Consider the following 20,394-nt stretch of genomic DNA (forward strand, 5'->3'; position numbering starts at 1 on the left):
GGGTCCTGGGTTCAAATCCCACAGAGGGCAACATCTGCAAGGAGTTTGTATGTTCTTCCCATGTTTGTGTGTTTCAGGTTCTCTGATTTCCTCTTACTTTCCTTAACCATGCTAACATGGAATTTAGATTGTGAGCCCTAATAGGGACAGTGCTAATAATATCTGTAAAGTGCTGAGTAATATACAGTATATAAGCAAAGCATGAAAATAAATGTGACTGCAAGTATGTGATATGCATTCTCCCAGTCACAATCCAACTAGACTGTTTCTTGCTCAATACACTTGCGCACGCCCATCTAGACAAAGTATGGCCGAGAATATACATATCGCATACTTGCAGTCACATTAACCGACGTTCCCGGCTCCTGCATTGTAGAATCCTAACAGTGTGCAGTGAACACGATGCGAGTATTCACAAGTCTGCTGTCACATAAAGTAACTGTAGACTTGTAGTTTAAGACCGGATAACCCCTTTAAAGTGCTCTAATGCATTAAAGTAATCAAACAGGGCATGTGGAGCGCCCCCAGATGCAGAGCCGTGGGGTACTCGGTACCGGGCCTCTCTGTCTCGGTCCTGGGGTTGTCACGGTGGCTAGACTCTGTCTGTGACCCTGCTAAGGGGCGTCCAATGAAAGGTGTGATGGTGGTGCGTGGTGCAAGGCACGATGAATAACGAGGACACAGGGTTGCAGTCTCTTTACCTCTTTACTGAAGGCTTCAGGATCCGCAATCCAGAGTACTGCTAACAGGGCTGGCTGAGACCGGCCAGTCAGAAGGCACATCCAGAGTTTCCTCTGCAGGTGGAAATCAGTGCCTACCTTCTAGCGCCTGTGTGTTGTACTACCTCCCTGCTGAGCACCACGGGATAGTCCTCACAATTGTTGTGTCTGTTTCTGATGTTCTTTCTCACAACTCGTATCTGTTCTGATGTTCTTCTCTGTCCCCCAGATGATATGGATAGGACGCACCAGTATGACGGGTAGGCCTGGAGTTCTTCTGGGACCCTAGCGTCGCCCCTCTCCCACAATTGCCCCCTATGTCTGCTTAGGTGATTTAGGTGAGACAGCCAACCTATAATTAACTGTCCTGCCGCTGTTTGAAGTAATGCTTGGAGCCCAATACTTCCTCGGCGTTCCGGCCACCGGCTACGCGCCTCAGTAGGATGTTGCCACGTTCTTAAGGCACGACTCCTACTGGCTTTATCTCCTTTTTGCTGCGATCTCGTTTCTCACTTCTCCACAATAAACCTCGCTTTGTTTCCTTTCTTAGGATGCCGCCACAACGGGTGCAGGCGCAGCTCCGTAACGTTCTGTTCTGTTCTGTTTGCTAGGCCACTGCCAGGATCCCACCCCTGACAGGGACCCCCCTGAATCTTCCCCCGCAACACCCACTGCCACAGGATGTTGCCTGGATCCAACCCAGTCAGCTTCTGATTAACTTCCTATCTGGCCCCCAGTTTTACCAGATTGTGAGGAGTGGCCTAATACATAGAACCCTTTGCTCCCCCTGGTGGCCAGAGTGTGACGTGTAATGTGTGACTGTGATACCTGGTCAGGTGAACTCCTTAAGTGCCATCAGACGTACCATCACTCCCCTTAGTGGCGGAGCGTCAATACTGCAGTGACCAGGACTCTGGTGCGCTGCACATGGACCACAATAACACTCCCACTGAGAACGGTTAAGGACTACATCCGCTTTGTTAAACAGACCTTTACATTTAATTAAGAAGGGGTGAAGGAACAAAAGAAAAAAGAGCCTGGTTAAAAAAAATACATATTAATAGCAAATGGCGTGTCCTCTTTAAGGCTCATGTACAAACAACTTAAACATGCTAAACATGCATGGAGCCTTAAGACACTAAAACAAAAGTCTATGGGGTAATAATACACTTCTGCAAGTAGGAAGTATTTTTGACAGGTTTATATTGATTCCAATAGAAAAAAATGAATGGTGGGTTTGCCCATGAAGTGCTAAACTATAGAGGTAAGAATCATATATAGATGCATGGTTTGCCATAGTATTTGCTGTATTGAAGTATCATAATGCAGAATATAGGTCGTGCATGGCTCACAACCCTGCTGTATGCCTTTAGACTTTACAGTTTGTTCATACACTGCGTTTTTGCTGCCTTTAACAGTACCAGCAAAGTGTTTTTTAAATCTGCAGCATGTCAATTATTTCAACGGTTTTGCATAATTTTTCACTCATCATATGAATAGAAAAAAAGCAAAAGTAAAAAAAATGCATGAACACATTCTACAAGGCAGCAACATGGCTCAACATGGGACAGTTACTCAACACAAAGAAGACAGATATTGACTACAGCCATATATGAGCAGGACACATTTGAGATGGACGACGATGAATCGGAAGTTGTAAAGAACTTCAACCTGCTTGGATAGATGATCAGTCAAGATGCAGCGACGACACTGGTAATCAACAGGAGAATAGCTTTGAGCCAGGTCTTCAAATAGAGGAACATTTCACTGGCGATGAAGACATGGCTTATACACAGTCTGGTGTTTTATGTAGTAGCTTATGGATGCAGAAGCTGGATGAGAAAGAAACAAGACAAAAGAAATGTCGTGCTGGAGAAGGATGTTATCAATACCATGGATGACAGCAAGAACAAAGAAATCAATTTTAGAACAAATCAAGCCTGATATGTCGCTCAAAGCAAGGATCACCAATCTATGACTTTCCTACTTTGCACTCATCATTTGAAGAGAGCAATCACTGGAGAAGGACATCTTGGTCGGGACATGAGAATAGAAAAAAAAGGCAAAGAGGAAAACCAGCAACCCGATGTCTTGATACTATCAAGATAACAGCGCAGAAGATCCTAATGGACCTATTTAGACTTGCACAAAATCCATCTTCCTACAGAGTGTTCATTCATTGCTGTGGCTCAAGATCAAGCCAAAGGCCGCTAAAAGAAAAGCGGCAAAACATGTGCATATTTTATGCAATATTTTTCCTGCCAACACTATGTTGCAAAAACTAAATGTGGGCACATGTCCTAAGCTTGAAGAAGCACATTCTTGTCTCATTGTTCCAAAATCTAACTATTGTAATTTTTATTGCTTTACTTGATTCCAGCACCAAAACAAATGAACCTTATTGTGATCAGCATGTCTAGCTACCAAATTGAATGGGTGTAAAATATTCCAGCACACATGATTCTACACAGCACTTACGGCATTACACAGTTCTCAGTCTATTACTCCAGTTGACCAAAAAATATAGAAAAGGATATTCAGTATATTGACATGACTCGGAATACCTGACTATTTACCCAGAAAGCTCATATTATTCACTCCGATAATAAAGGCGGCCGGTTTCCTTATCCTTTGTCAAATTTGATAAACCATCAGTGAATTGTTAAACTGTCATCTGCAATCATGTATAGTGCGCTGACATCTCCTCTATCAAATCTTCTATATGTAGAGTCAGTATTTTTGAAACCATGCGTGCTATGACTTATTTTCTGTGTAACTCTGCTATCATTGCCCACCGTTTGCTGTCATTACTTATAGACTACTGCCTTTTACAAAGGTATCCTCCTCACCGCTGGAGGGACATGAAGCTCTAAAGAGCTCAACTCTGGAAATAAGACAAAATAGCTTCTGACAATGCCCCCATTTTGCTATCCCTCTGTGTTCTTTGGCCGTAGGCAACATTATTTTTTTTTTCAAGCATGGATCATAATTCCATAGGATTGTTGAGAAACTTTGGCTGCTCCAATCACAAATTTATCGCATGTATTAAATTGAAATGTGTGCTAGTAATTCATTTCTAGACAGAAAATGTAATATTGTGTTTTTGTCCGTGTATTCTACTTTTTGCTTCAGAAAAGTTTAAACATTACTACAGCTATTCCAGTAGGGTCATATTGATTGCGGGTATTAATAAATAAATTAAACATACATATTTTATTTAGAAGATATGCCTAAAGTCATGTTATTGTATCTTTGTTGAGATTCTGATTACCCCTATAAGAAAGACCTATTAAAGGAAATCAGTCAAAAGTTTTTACTACCTCATTTGAGAGCAGTGTAATGTAAGAAAAGAGACCTTGATTTTAATGATGTATCACTTAGGTTAATTGGTGACGCAGTTGTGATACAATCAGAGTTTTTATATGTAGCATGTAGCAGAGCTTAGAAAGCTAACCCTGCCCATTCCACAGCTTTCTGTGTACATTGGGAGTTGGTGTGGTCGGACCAGGGCTCACGTAACCTGTAGTCCAAGCAGTGATTATCTCCTGGTGATAAGACATTCATTGTATTAAACAACAGATCCTGTAATTCTCTTTAGATGTTTAAGTTCTTTTTTCACATTTAGATATTGGCCTCCAATGATTTAATAGGGACAACAAGGATGCAACATTGGGACAACAAGGATGCAACATTAAGACAACACTGTTCGAAGATGCATGAAATTTTAATCCAGCTTGAGCCACTGTAATATATTTGGCGCAGACGAAGTTTTCTGTGCCTATATGTATTACAGAATTAGTAAATCTGCCCCATTCTGTTATCCCTAGTGCAGCACTAAGGGGTATTGCACAAGACGGGAATCGAAAAATGATCAAACAGAAAATCTCTCTGTCTTGTACCTGTCCATTAACCCTTTTCTGACATTGGACGTACTATCCCATCGAGGTGGGGTGGGCCCGTATGACCACCGACGGGATAGTACGTCCAGCACGATCGGCGGCGCTCAAGGGGGGAGCGCGGCTGATCGCAGCCGGGTGACAGCTGACTATCGCAGCTGACATCCGGCACTATATGCCAGGAGCGGTCACGGACCACCCCCGGCATATTAACCCCCGGCACACCGCGATCAAACATGGCGGTACAGGGAAGCATCGCGCAGGGAGGGGGCTTTCTGCGGGCTTCCCTGAGACGCCTGGAGCAACGCAATGTGATCGCGTTGCTGTGAGGGTCTCTTACCTCCTCCTCGCTGCAGGTGCCTGGATCCAAGATGGCCGCAGCATCCGGGTCCTGCAGGGAGGGAGGTGGCTTACCGAGTGCCTGCTCAGAGCAGGCGCTGGTAAGCCTGCAGTGCTGTGAGGCAGATCGGTGATCTGACAGAGTGCTGTGCAAACTGTCAGATCACCGATCTGTGATGTCCCCCCCGGGACAAAGTAAAAAAGTTTAAAAAAAAATTTCCACATGTGTGAAAAAAAATTTTTTAAAAAATTCCTAAATAAAGAAAAAAATATATATATATTATACCCATAAATACATTTCTTTATCTAAATAAAAAAAAACAATAAAAGTACACATATATAGTATTGCCGCGTCCGTAACGACCCCACCTATAAAACTATATCACTAGTTAACCCCTTCAGTGAACACCGTAGGGAAAAGAAAAAAAAAACGAGGCAAAAAATAACGCTTTATTATCATACCGCCGAACATAAAGTGGAATAACACGCGATCAAAAAGACGGATATAAATAACCATGGTACCGCTGAAAATGTCATCTTGTCCCGCAAAAAAAGAGCTTCCATACAGCATCATCAAATAAAAAATAAAAAAGTTATAGTCCTCAGAATAAAGCGATGCCAAAATAATTATTTATTCTATAAAATAGTTTTTATCGTATAAAAGCGCCAAAACATAAAAAAAGATATAAATGAGGTATCGCTGTAATCGTAATGACCCGAAGAATAAAACTGCTTTATCAATTTTACCAAACATGGAACGGTATAAACGCCTCCCCCAAAAGAAATTCATGAATAGCTGTTTTTTTGTCATTCTGCCTCACAAAAATCGGAATAAAAAGCGATCAAAAACTGTCACGTGTCCGAAAATGTTACCATTAAAAACATCAACTCGTCCCACAAAAAACAAGTCCTTACATGACTCTGTGGACCAAAATATGGAAAAATTATAGGTCTCAAAATGTAGAGACGCAAAAACTTTTTTGATATAAAAAGCGTCTTTTAGTGTGTGACGGCTGCCAATCATAAAAATCTGCTATAAAAAATGCTATAAAAGTAAATCAAACCCCCCTTCATCACCCCCTTAGTTAGGGAAAAAGAATAAAATTAAAAAAAATGTATTTATTTCCATTTTCCCGTTAGGGTTAGGGTTAGGGTTAGGGCTAGGGTTAAGGTTAGGGCTAGGATTAGGGCTAGGGTTAGGGCTAGGGTTAGGGCTAGGGCTAGGGTTAGGGCTAGGGTTAGGGTTAGGGCTAGGGTTAGGGCTAGGGTTAGGGTTGGGGCTAGGGTTGGAGCTAAAGTTAGGGTTAGGGTTGGGGCTAAAGATAGGGTTAGGGTTGGGGCTAAAGTTAGGGTTAGGTTTTGGATTACATTTACGGTTGGGATTAGGGTTGGGATTAGAGTTAGGGGTGTGTCAGGGTTAGGGGTGTGGTTAGGGTTACCGTTGGGATTAGGGCTAGGGGTGTGTTTGGATTAGGGTTTCAGTTAGAATTGGGGAGTTTCCACTATTTAGGCACATCAGGGGCTCTCCAAAGGCGACATGGCATCCGATGTCAATTCCAGCCAATTCTGCATTGAAAAAGTAAAACAGTGCTCCTTCCCTTCCGAGCTTTCCTGTGCGCCCAAACAGGGGTTTGCCCCAACATATGGGGCATCAGCGTACTCGGGACAAATTGGACAACAACTTTTGTTGTTACCCTTGGGAAAATATAAATTTGGGGGGCTAAAAATCATTTTTGTGGGAAAAAAAAAGATTTTTATTTTCACGGCTCTGCGTTGTAAGCTGTAGTGAAACACTTGGGGGTTCAAAGTTCTCACAGCACATCTAGATAAGTTCCTTGGGAGGTCTAGTTTCCAATATGGGGTCACTTGTGGGGGGTTTCTACTGTTTGGGTACATCAGGGGCTCTGCAAATGCAATGTGACGCCTACAAAAAATACATCTAAGTCTGCATTCCAAATGGCGCTCCTTCCCTTTCAAGCTCTGCCATGCGCCCAAACAGTGGTTCCCCCCCACATATGGGGTATCAGCATACTCAGGACAAATTGCACAACAACTTTTGGGGTCCAATTTATCCTGTTAAACTTGTGAAAATACAAAACTGGGGGCTAAAAAATAATTTTTGCGAAAAAAAAAAAAAAAAAAATATTTTTACGGCTCTGCATTATAAACTTCTGTGAAGCACTTGTTGGGTCAAAGTGCTCACCACACATCTAGATAAGTTCCTTAAGGGGTCTACTTTTCAAAATGGTGTCACTTCTGGGAGGTTTCAATGTTTAGGCACATCAGGGGCTCTCCAAACGCAACATGGCGTCCCATCTTAATTCCAGTCAATTTTGCATTGAAAAGACAAATGGCGCTCCTTCCCTTCCGAGCTCTGCGGTGCGCCCAAACAGTGGTTTACCCCCACATATGGAGTATCAGCATACTCAGGACAAATTGCACAACAACTTTTAGTGTCCAATTTCTTCTTTTACCCTTGGGAAAATAAAAACTTAGGGGCGAAAAGATAATTATTGTGAAAAAATATGATTTTCTATTTTTACGGCTCTGCATTATAAACTTCTGTGAAGCATTTGGTGGGTCAAAGTGCTCACCAAACATCTAGATGAGTTCCTTAGGGGGTCTACTTTCCAAAATGGTGTCACTTGTGGGGGGTTTCAATGTTTAGGCACATCAGGGGCTCTCCAAACGCAACATGGCATTCCATCTCAATTCCAGTCAATTTTGCATTGAAAAGTCAAATGGCGCTCCTTCCCTTCCGAGCTCTGCGGTGAACCCAAACAGTGGTTTACCCCCACATATGGGGTATCAGCATACTCAGCACAAATTGTACAACAACTTTTGGGGTCCATTTTCTCCTGTTACCCTTGGTAAAATAAAACAAATTGGAGCTGAAATAACTTTTGTGTAAAAAAAAGTTAAATGTTCATTTTTATTAAACATTCCAAAAATTCCTGTGAAACACCTGAAGGGTTAATAAACTTCTTGGATGTGGTTTTGAGCACCTTGAGGGGTGCAGTTTTTAGAATGGTGTCACACTTGGGTATTTTCTGTCATATAGACCCCTCAAAATGACTTCAAATAAGATGTGGTCCCTAAAAAAAAATGGTGTTGTAAAAATGAGAAATTGCTGGTCAACTTTTAACCCTTATAACTCCCTAACTAAAAAAAATGTTGGTTCCTAAATTGTGCTGATGTAAAGTAGACATGTGGGAAATGTTACCTATTAAGTATTTTGTGTGACATATCTCTGTGATTTAAGGGCATGAAAATTCAAAGTTGGAAAATAGCAAAATTTTCAAAATTTTCGCCAAATTTCCGTTTTTTTCAGTACAATATGTCACGAGAAAACAGTGTCAGAATCGCCAGGATCCGTTGAAGCGTTCCAGAGTTTTAACCTCATAAAGGGACAGTGGTCAGAATTGTAAAAATTGGCCTGGCCATTAACGTGCAAACCACCCTTGGGGGTGAAGGGGTTAAAGCATTCTTTCAATGCCTTCCCACCCTGGGCTATTTACCCTCTGCGGATCCAGTGCTGGCTCCCCATTACTCCAGTTTCAGTGTTTTGGCTGCGGCGACGATGTTACATTGTAATCCATCACTGAACTCTTGCCGTGTACCCCAGTAGAGCCGCTGAGCTCAGAGCCTGGTTACATCGGTGATGCGTGAGATTGACATGATGTCACCGCTGCAGTGAAAACACCAAGACCCGAGCAGTGGTGCAGAGGCAGTGCTGGACCCAAGGAGAGTGAGTTCTTGCTATCTTAGAGCATTTGGGGTCGTGGAAACCCCCTTTTTTCAGATATGAAAAATGGATGCAAAATTTGGCAGACCAACCAAAAAAAGGACTCCAGAAGGCTAGAGAAAACATGGACCATTTTACATTTATGAGAAAAAAAGGATGCATGGAATCGGCCTTAAACACTGAAAAGTTGATTGAATCCCACAAGTGCATTTTGATACATCTTTATGTACTGTGAATAGCTGGCCAAATACCCCTATTACCAGTGCACATCATGTTATGTACCCCAGAATCTGTTAAATCAAGATTAATATTCCCACAAGAGGAAAACTCTGTGACTTGCACTTCCATTATTTAAAACATACGGGGATGTCCAAAACATATTTTATTAGGAGGCCAGATGGTTATATTTGAAAACAAATGGCTCATTGCCGGATCCTCCTCATCTATGTAACAAATGATTTCATGTACTTGAAATAAGCATTAAAAGTCATTTCTCCCGTGTACGGGAAGCTGCTAATTAAGAAATAGAATTAATCAGAGGTATATTAAATATTGCGCGGCAAACAAAAGCACAGTTCTGCTTTCCCCTGGAGAAAAACACGTTACAGAATCGTATCCTCCTGTCTTCATGACTCATCAGGATTAAAGACCCAATAAGTTTCACTCATAAAACTTGCTGCTTAGATGGCAGCCAAGTATCAACACTATAATCTCTTCACAATTAGTAGCCTGTCAGCAGTCGAAAGCAAACGGAAAATGAAGCCAGCGGCATCCAATAATAACAGCGTTCTCCGGGAGTACTGTAATTCCTAATTAATAATGATTTAATAGGCCAGCCCAGATGCATTGTTGATTTACATAAAAGGAGATACAACATTAAAAGTCTGCAGCGTCTAATTAGGGCACATAGAGCGTCCAATTAAAGAGAGAAATGTATAGGAAGGTTGCGGGGATCTCTTATATCGCTGCTTATGTGCATGTTACTTATCGGACTAATTACACAAGCTACTGTACCTATTTGGGAAAACCGGCTTTGTTCTCCATTTTGCAGGATTTGAAGTAGCAGATGCAACGTGGGCTTTGATCAATTTGAAATTTCTTTACCATATTGTAAATTGTGCCGGTGTTTTGGGTTTTGTCAGTATTCTCAGACTTTTACTTATGAATGACTTCTTACGTAAATCTCTCAGGGCTCGTCCATTGAATCAGTGAGATGGGGGAAGGATGGAGGAGGAGGAGGAGGGAGGACAGCAGGCTGAAGCCCAGACACTGATTGGTGTGTCTTTTTAAAATTGTGTTCTTCGCTTCTCAGTGAAAGTTGCCTGCCTCACAAGTGAAAATTGGATGCTAAGAAGTAAAAAAATATTCTGACGTGCTGCAATGTTTTTTATTACAGCAACAGAAGTATCCTGCGTTCATTAAGGATCTCTTTTTCAGCAAAGAAATTGTTCCATAGGAAAAAGGTACGGTAATATAATCTTTACATTAACACATGGGTGGGTAATTGAGGAATGGATAATTTGGGCACTATCTAATGAAAAGATGTAAGCTAAGTGTGCTTGATTGTGGTTTTTACACATGCAGCAGACATGAACTTGACACTTTAATCATTTGACTCGGCTTTTAACAGCAGTTCTATGCAAAACCAGTTAGCTTGTAAAATCACAAACTCGGGTCTGCTACATCTGTAAGTCGTAATAGCTCAAGGCATAGCTTAGAAGATAAAAATGTGTGTGCAATTGGAGAGTGTGATCTCTTCTATTGATTGACACTTGATAAAGTTACACATGGAATTTAATATCTTGTGTCCCTATTTTAGTTTTGACCTAATGTAATGAAACGATTCCCCTTTACAATCGTAGCATGTGTTTTTGTATATTTAGTAAATGTTCCATGTAGTTTTGGCAACACCAGATAATAGACATGTAGTAGAATTAGATGTCTTTTTGGAAAAGCATAGCTTGTGTATTGTGATAACGCTCTGGAGTGTTTTTTTTTTAAGCGAAAAAAGAGCTGCAGTTTTTGGCCAAAGCCAGAAATGGTGTCAGAGGAAAAAAAGGGATTATGCTTTTATACTTATTGACTACTTGTTGCTGGATCCACATATGACTTAAGTGTTTAGTCTGAAACTGCCCTTAGTCACAATGATATTGTAGGTTTACTTGTAGCTCCATGCAATCCACTGATCATAAGTATATTATTATATCATAATAACTAAATGACAACCTCAGCTTCACTTCTCCTGGATAATTAGAGAATATGTATAAAATACTCATCTATTGATGTGTGTGACTAAGTCAATAAGTGTGTGTTACACCAAGCCCCCATACAGTTCACCAGAAAGTTGAGCTGTCCACAAGAGTTGCTAAACTGACTTCTCGACAATAACCAGAGCACCATTGAGCTCCGAATTCTTTAATAAGACATTAAAGAGACTTCTCAGTCTGTCCAGTAGTTTTATTTCCTTGTGTTTAATTTCCTTCTCACCTTTTGTGACAGTATGATGGAAAAGGTTGCTTCTGTTATCGTTCCCAAGCTCGAATAATGAGGCTGATTGTTTTCCATTCATGTACACGTAATGTCGATTTACTATGCTGAGAAGGGAGAAAACACTTCCCCTGAAATACTAATTGGGATTAAAAATGTTGCTTTGCTTGAGGGGATGTTGGAGAGCAGATATCCCACTTAAATTACATCCCATTACATCGGAGAGTCGGCTATATCAAAACGGAATGACTTGTTATGTGTGTACTGTAGTTAAATCAAATAAGCCCTTCATTACTTTCTTTTATGTATATATGTGCTTTTGACTATGAACCCAAGCTCCAAGGCAGAAATTAATGAGAAAGTGTTTCTTCACTTCTATGCTGAAATCCAGATTATTAATTGGATTCATTTCAAATAGCTGGAGGGAAATTGTAATGGGTATCTGTTTTGTATTTCCAACACCCCCTCTAACAAGGTATCAATGAGGTTGTCCCCTTTCATTTGCAGAAGCGGAGGACCCATCTGAATACAGTACAAAGCAGCAATGTTGTTGGTTGTGTGAATAGCGGACTGGGTACTTGCTCGGGGTGATCATGTCACAGCACCTCTTTGAAGCGGATTCACTGTTCCAAAAGAGTCTGGGGCACGTGAAGCGTCATGTGCCAAGTGCCCATTCACACACTGCTGAGCTCGCTCATACACAACTCAGGGAGTCCGTTTTATTTCCTACAGAACAAAAGACTTTGGAGATGCTGGTTATCTGAAAAAAAAGACCCCGTTCCTTGTGTTGCAATATTGGAACAAAGAAACAGCTTTTTCCACTTTTGCTCAGAATTTCAGATTTAGTAATGTACAAAAAGCACATGTGATAAACCTTTCATGTATTTAAAAATACATTATTTTTTTCCCAGATTATACTAAGCTTTCCTAAAAGTAATTACTCTCAGAAGTCAATACTTGCTAATGTCACAGTGCTATACAGTAGCATGTAGTTACTGGGCTCAGAACACAGATTATAATAGCTATGTAAGGAGGCAGACATCGATTTTCCTCTTCAGCTTTCTTAATAGAAATCATTCATATTTATGAATGGACCAAAACACAAAAAGAATCAAATTATGAATTAGCTCACTACTTAAGGAAGCACTCCCTCCAAATTTTGTATCCTCTTAATATATTGCAGTCATCATATTATATGGCACTGTGTACTTACAATTGCTAGTTTTGCCTTTCTATCCAGTTAATTCTTCTCTTTGCTCTGCTCTATATAGGAACAGGAAGTCTCTTTTCCTTGCATGAATCATCTCTCTCATCACCTCCTGGCCCAGCTATTCCACTCCTCCCCTCTGACATAGACTTTTGCAGAGTGGTGCCTTGTGAAGAGAAAATGTACTTCCTGTTTCTACATAGAGCTTAGAAGGATTCAGCTAGTCCATTTTAAATCACGTAATACGACCAGCGGTGGACACCTCGTCGCTGCCCCACTCTGAAATGACACACGGTGTGTGTTACCTCAGGAGCCTAGGGGTGCTTGCAGGGGGTCCGGAACTGAGCGCAGGGAGTGTGAGAGCAAAAGCACGCAGTGTGCACAGGACCTGACACTAAACAGTCATGTGATCCTCAGGGGGCGGAGCTACAACGCACGAGGACAGGGAAGCAGCTGAGAGCGCGGAATACGGGGCACAAAACGTAAACGTAGTCAAATGGAGAGCCAAGGGTCAAAGCCAAATGAGAGCGCAGAACCTAGGGATGAGAGAGCGAGTGAACCAAGATGAGCAGAGGGGTCAGAGAACCAGGAAGGACAGGGCAGTACAGAGCAGAAGTCAGGGGATGAACTGGGTCATACACAGAAAAGCTCACACACACAGAGGCAAAACGATTACAGATGAGAAACCCGGATCAGCAATCCCTAGCCGAGTAAACGGAAGTATCACAGACACTGGACCCAGGAACTGCATTAAATAGCCACCCCAGAACCAAAGAGAGGCTAAGTGTCTTAACCCTGACATGACCAGGATGTGGCCAGAACCACCCCGTCTTGAGTCATGACATACTCATCACAGCAAGATAAGGTATTTTCCTTTTGATACAGACATAGGCCATTCATCACATGCTTAAATATTTTCTATTTGCAGTCGGTTTACTGAGGAAAGTCTGATTGACCGAAACGTTTGTATGTATAATTTTTACAACATGTGGATCATATTAAAATACAACTTATGCAATTTCCTGTGTACAAAGTTTATTCTACTAGTCAAGCACTGTTTGGGAACCTACTTGCGCACCAGTTGACAGTTGTGCTTACAGCTAAATATATTTATTTGTAATCACGTGATGTCATAGACCTAATGGAAAAAGCAGAAGAATTAGTCAGGTAAAAAGGTAAAATGAGGAATTGTAAGTACACAGTGCCATATAATATGATGGCTGAAATATATATTAAGAGGATAAAAACTTTGATAGGAGGCGTGCTTCTTTAGCTTGCTAATACATAAAATCCATTTTAATTTTGTGTCAATAGGACATGATGGGAGCCAGATTAGTAGTGAACCTGCCTGCTTCTATAATTTAGTCATTTAGTTAGAGAAGTTCTTAATTGGTTCTGCTTTGCGTCTTATTAAATTACACAATATTATATATTCTGTTCAAAAAGTGGGACTTATACCAATTTCTGGATTATAGGTTGCTATATTAGGCCTCTTTCACACGTCAGTGTCTCCGGTACGTGTACTGACAGTTTTCTCACGTACCGGAGACACTGACACATGTAAACCCATTCAAATGAATGGGTCTATGCACACGTCTCTGTGTTTTCACGGACGTGTGTCTGTGTTGAAAACACGGAGACATGTCCGCCTATCTCCGGCAGCACGGTCCACAAAGTGTCCCACACACGTGCACATGGAGAACAGTGTGCACTCTCCTCCGTGTGCACGTACCGTGGTAGGAGAGACAGCACTACAGTAAGCACTGTCCCCCCTGCGTGTGGTGCTGAAGGCGGCATTCATCTCTTCTCCCCTGCATGAAAAATCAAGTTTTTGCTTTTTTTTGTTAAAACTAAAGCTTGGGGGTCACCTCCTGCCTCCCATCCCCCGCATGGTACCGCTCATTACAGTGATGAATATGCACATATTCATCACTGTAATGAGTGGTACCACGTGACTGCTCACACAGGACAGGCTGCCGGCACTGAGAGGAGACATCGCGGGAGCTGAGTGAGTATTTCTCTGCAAGCGGGTGGGCACACGGGTGATGGGAGGAGGGAGGTGACCCCCAAACTTTATTTTAAACAAAAAAACTTGATCTTTTATCCCTTCTCTCCTTCAAGCGCTGCTTTCAGCTGAGCAGGACAGAAGGGATGAATGCCGGCTTCAGCACCACAAGCAGAGGACAACTGTTATGAACTGGTGGCCTAGGAGCAGCATGGACGAGCTCTGGAGTAGGTGGCCTCTATACTGACCGCAGACCCTGAACTTAACACATCAACTAGAAATAGCCGTGGGATGTTCCTGTCACTCCCTAGACACCTCGTCACGGCCGGAGGACTAATTACACCTAAAGAAAGAAACAGGAATACTATCTTGCCTCAGAGAAAATTCCCAAAGGAAAGGCAGCCCCCCACAAATATTGACTGTGAGAGGAGAGGGAAATTACAAGCGCAGACTGAAAACAGAATTTAGCAAAGGAGGCCACGCTACCTAGAAAGAAAAGACAGGAAAGAGTACTGTGCGGTCAGTATAAAAAATACTACAAAATCCACCACAGAGAATACTAAAATCTCCACAGCTAACTAAAGGCATGGAGGGTAACACTGTGACTCCAGAGCTTCCAACTTGGCTGAGTAAATCTTAACACAGACAAAGCTGGACAAGAAAAAACATAGCGATTCACAGAACTATTAAGTCCACCGCATGTGGACTGCAAAAACAGAGCCAGGACTTATCTTTGATGATTTGGACAATCCAGAAGGAGAAACCAAGCAGAGATGTGGATCCCTAGAAAACAATGGACAACTGGCACTCAATAAAGGAAGGAGCCAGACTAAATAGCCCCGTCCAAAGTGGAAGCAGCTGATGACTGTTGTGAAGGACAAACAGCAGCACTACCACTTATAACCACCGGAGGGAGCCTAAGAGCAGAACCCACAACAGAATTCACAACAGACAACGCTTACTGTAGCGCTGTCTCTCCTGCATGGTCCATGTGGTCCTCAGGCGGCACATGGGCGGCACACGGCTGCCACACGTGTGCCACACTGATGTGCCACGTGAGCACACGGACACATGGACACGGATAACTCCGGTACCGATTTCTCCGGTACCGGAATTATCTGGACGTGTGAAACCGGCCTTAGAGGAATTTTACTGTTATTGATTTCCTTTAGTTATTGTGACAGGGTCACTGGTGCTATATGTGAGGGGAGATATGTGTCACAGAGGTTATTATCCTGCATGATGTGAGAGTTTTCCTCCAGGATGATATGTGCTGAGAGTAATCCAGTCTTTACCAGGGTCTGGCTTTCATGGTGAGTAGGTCAGACATGGGCAGGACGCCTTCTCCCATATCTCCACCTCAAGGGTGTGGTTGGAATGTCCAGGAAGTTACATGTCCAGCCAGTTGTTTTTTTTTCTGTCGGTTGTGTTTGGAGGAAGGAAATCTCCAGTCTTAAGCTTCAATGAGAGCGACAATGTGTGTTTATGCCAGAAGGTGGGAACCATACTGGGAACGGCTTTATATGGACTTTTTATTTTCAATTGTGCCAGAAAGGTTGCTATTTTTTCTTTATGGTTTATGAAGCAATAAACCACGCAGAGACTTTAGCATAAAGTGTTCCTGTTGGATTACCTTCGTTTAGTAGTGGTTCACATGTGAAGGTCCTTCCAAGAGAATTGAACACGATTCCGTGATCCTAAAATCGTCACTTGTTTACCGCGATCTTTCCAATTAGATGTGGTGATTACCAGATGTTTGGGGCACTGTCCCGGCTGGTGACAGGAGCTCCTCTTAGATACGTCGAGTTGGCGCATATAAGCGGTGATGGCAGTATATCCGGATTGAGGCCAGCAAGGTGCAGTTACCTGCAGGAACTTGCGTGACGTCACAGTCACGTTATAACACACGTGACTGGCTATGGAGCGCAGAGAGGACCAGAAAATCCTACACGTTTCGGAATACACTGATTCCTTCTTCAGGGATGGGCCAGTGTATTAAGTGCGCGTTTATATATCCTGCGGCAAGTGCTGACCCTGCATTATCTGTTAAAGGCAAACAGTTCTATTTCACTGTTTAGGCCATTGGGCCTTAGGGTGTTCATTTCAAAGATCCACCTGCTTTCTTCAAGAGACATTTGATGAATAAAATTGCCCTTTCTCCAACTTTTTTTTACAGTTTTAATACCTGTGACTTTGATGTCTTTTAATGAACTCCCATGATGACTTAAAAAGTGTTGTGATAAGGGATGTCCCGTAAATTTATTCTTAATATTGCGCAGATGTTCTCCAATCCTCACACTCATAGGGCGAATGGTTCGCCCTATATATAGTTTCCCACAAGGACATGTCATGCCATATATTACCCCTTGGGTGGCACAGGTAATATACTCTTTAATGTTGGCTTCCACTGACTGATTAGTAATAATAAATTGCTTTTTAGTGTTTAATTTTTTACACGGACCACATTTCTTACATGGAAAAAAGCCAACAGGAGGTTGTTGTGAATGGGAAACACCCAAGATGGAAGGTTTAGATATAGTTGGGGCTATCATGTTGCCCAGGTTGTTCGCCTTTTTGTAAACAAACTTGGGTTGTGTTGATAATGATTCCCCAATCACCTTGTCCTCCTTTAAAATATTCCAATGTCTACGGCTAATTCTTTTAAAAATATTACTATTAGAATTATATTGAGATATTATCGGGATCTGATTGTTCTCCAGGTAGTTACTTCTTCTTTCTTTATGTTCAAACAGTTTCTCTCGTGGCAAATTTTCTACCAATTTCTTTATCTGTATTAATGAGTTCTTGTCATATCTATAATATGACGCTGGGAGCGTCACTCTGTCCGAAGCCTCTATAGACTGCGCAAACGCAAGCGCCGGCGCAGTCTGGACCCCACAGAGCGACGCTCCCAGGAGATCGCGGTATGCGTAAGCGCTGAACGCACACCGCGATCTCCAACGGAGAAACAGGGACGAGCCAGGAGGCGGAGGGTGAGTATACTTACCTGTCCCGTTCCACCGACGCCATTCCGGGCCATGAATATCCCCCTGCTCCCGGAATCGGCGCCTGCGCAGTCCGCGCTTTCCGGCGCCATTTTCTTGAAGACACATTGCAGTGTGTCTTAAAGAAAATGGCGCCGGAAAGCGCAGACTGCGCAGGCGCCGATTCCGGCACCAGGAGGACACAGAAAATGGCGCCGGAAATGAATAAGGTACCGCAAGTAACAAATTGCTGTGCCATGAGGCTGTGGCACTTCATGCCACAGCTATTTGTTACTTACGCCACTTACGTCCACAGCCGCCGCACCCACCACAGCCACCGCACCCAGCACAGCCACGCACAGCCGTCGCACCCAGCACAGCCACCCACAGCCGCCGCACCCAGCACAGCCACGCACAGCCGCCCACAGCCACGCACAGCCACGCACAGCCGCCGCACCCAGCACAGCCGCCGCACCCAGCACAGCCACGCACAGCCACGCACAGCCACCCACAGCCGCCGCACCCACCACAGCCACCGCACCCAGCACAGCCGCTGCACCCAGCACAGCCACGCACAGCCACGCACAGGCGCCTACAGCCACGCACAGCCGCCGCACCCAGCACAGCCGCCGCACCCAGCACAGCCATGCACAGCCACCCACAGCCGCCGCACCCACCACAGCCACCGCATCCAGCACAGCCACGCACAGCCGCCGCACCCAGCACAGCCGCCGCACCCAGCACAGCCGCCGCACCCAGCACAGCCACGCACAGCTGCCCACAGCTGCCCACAGCCACGCACAGCCGCCGCACCCAGCACAGCCGCCGCACCCAGCACAGCCGCCGCACCCAGCACAGCCAGCACAGCCGTCCACAGCCGCCGCACCCAGCACAGCCACGCACAGCCGCCCACAGCCACGCACAGCCGCCTACAGCCACACACAGCCGCTGCACCCAGCACAGCCACCGCACCCAGCACAGCCGTCCACAGCCGCCGCACCCAGCACAGCCACGCACAGCCGCCGCACCCACCACAGCCACCGCACCCAGCACAGCCACGCACAGCTGCCGCACCCAGCACAGCCGCCGCACCCAGCACAGCCGCCCACAGCCGCTGCCCACAGCCACGCACAGCCGCCCACAGCCACGCACAGCCGCTGCACTCAGCACAGCCACCGCACCCAGCACAGCCGTCCACAGCCGCCGCACCCAGCACAGCCACGCACAGCCACCCACAGCCACGCACAGCCGCCGCACCCAGCACAGCCACGCACAGCCGCCCACAGCAACGCACAGCCGCCTACAGCCACGCACAGCCGCTGCACCCAGCACAGCCACCGCACCCAGCACAGCCGTCCACAGCCGCCGCACCCAGCACAGCCACGCACAGCTGCCGCACCCACCACAGCCACCGCACCCAGCACAGCCACGCACAGCCGCCGCACCCAGCACAGCCGCCGCACCCAGCACAGCCGCCCACAGCCGCTGCCCACAGCCACGCACAGCCGCCCACAGCCATGCACAACCGCCGCACCCAGCACAGCCACCGCACCCAGCACAGCCGTCCACAGCCACCGCACCCAGCATAGCCACCCACAGCCGCCCGCACCCAGCACAGCCAGGCACAGCCGCGCCACATACAGCCGCCCGCACTCAGCACAGCCACCACACCCAGCACAGCCACGCACAGCCACCCACAGCCACGCACAGCCGCCTACAGCCACGCACAGTCGCCGCACCCAGCAAAGCTGCCGCACCCAGCACAGCCGCCGCACCCAGCACAGCCGCCCACAGCCACGCACAGCCGCCCACAGCCACGCACAGCTGCCCACAGCCACGCACAGCCGCCACACCCAGCACAGCCACCGCACCCAGCACAGCCGTCCACAGCCGCCGCACCCAGCACAGCCACGCACAGTCGCCCACAGCCACGCACAGCCGCCTAGAGCCACGCACAGCCGCTGCACCCAGCACAGCCGTCCACAGCCGCCGCACCCAGCACAGCAACGCACAGCCACCCACAGCCGCCGCACCCACCACAGCCACGCACAGCTGCCGCACCCAGCACAGCCGCCGCACCCAGCACAGCCGCCCACAGCCGCCACCCACAGCCGCCCACAGCCACGCACAGCTGCCGCACCCAGCACAGCCGCCGCACCCAGCACAGCCACCCACAGCCGCCCGCACCCAGCACAGCCACGCACAGCCGCCCGCACTCAGCACAGCCACCCGCACTCAGCACAGCCGCCCGCAATCAGCACAGCCGCCCGCACTCAGCACAGCCGCCCGCACTCAGCACAGCCACCGCACCCAGCACAGCCACGCACAGCCGCCCACAGCCACGCACAGCCGCCTACAGCCACGCACAGTCGCCGCACCCAGCACAGCTGCCGCACCCAGCACAGCCGCCGCACCCAGCACAGCCGCCCACAGCCACGCACAGCCGCCCACAGCCACGCACAGCCGCCCACAGCCACGCACAGCCGCCGCACCCAGCACAGCCACCGCACCCAGCACAGCCACCGCACCCAGCACAGCCGTCCACAGCCACGCACAGCTGCCGCACCCAGCACAGCCGCCGCACCCAGCACAGCCACCCACAGCCGCCCGCACCCAGCACAGCCACGCACAGCCGCCCGCACTCAGCACAGCCACCCGCACTCAGCACAGCCGCCCGCACTCAGCACAGCCGCCCGCACTCAGCACAGCCGCCCGCACTCAGCACAGCCACTGCACCCAGCACAGCCACGCACAGCCGCCCACAGCCACGCACAGCCGCCTACAGCCACGCACAGTCGCCGCACCCAGCACAGCTGCCGCACCCAGCACAGCCGCCGCACCCAGCACAGCCGCCCACAGCCACGCACAGCCGCCCACAGCCACGCACAGCCGCCCACAGTTACGCACAGCCGCCGCACCCAGCACAGCCACCGCACCCAGCACAGCCGTCCACAGCCGCCGCACCCAGCACAGCCACGCACAGCCGCCCACAGCCACGCACAGCCGCCTAGA

General features: G+C 46.4%; 1 protein-coding gene across 2 annotated transcripts in view; it reads left to right on the forward strand.

Moving 5' to 3' along the window:
* CDH20 (cadherin 20) overlaps nucleotides 1-20,394 on the forward strand; it is an 818,630-nt gene that overhangs the window by 602,442 nt on the left and 195,794 nt on the right. For both annotated transcript variants that reach the window (XM_077269730.1, XM_077269731.1), the window contains one exon: nucleotides 10,096-10,162. The gene's annotated coding sequence lies outside the window, so the exon portion shown is untranslated. The remainder of the gene's footprint in view (nucleotides 1-10,095; nucleotides 10,163-20,394) is intronic.

The sequence above is a fragment of the Ranitomeya variabilis genome, chromosome 6, assembly GCF_051348905.1.
Source record: "Ranitomeya variabilis isolate aRanVar5 chromosome 6, aRanVar5.hap1, whole genome shotgun sequence".
Classification (NCBI taxonomy): domain Eukaryota; kingdom Metazoa; phylum Chordata; class Amphibia; order Anura; family Dendrobatidae; genus Ranitomeya; species Ranitomeya variabilis.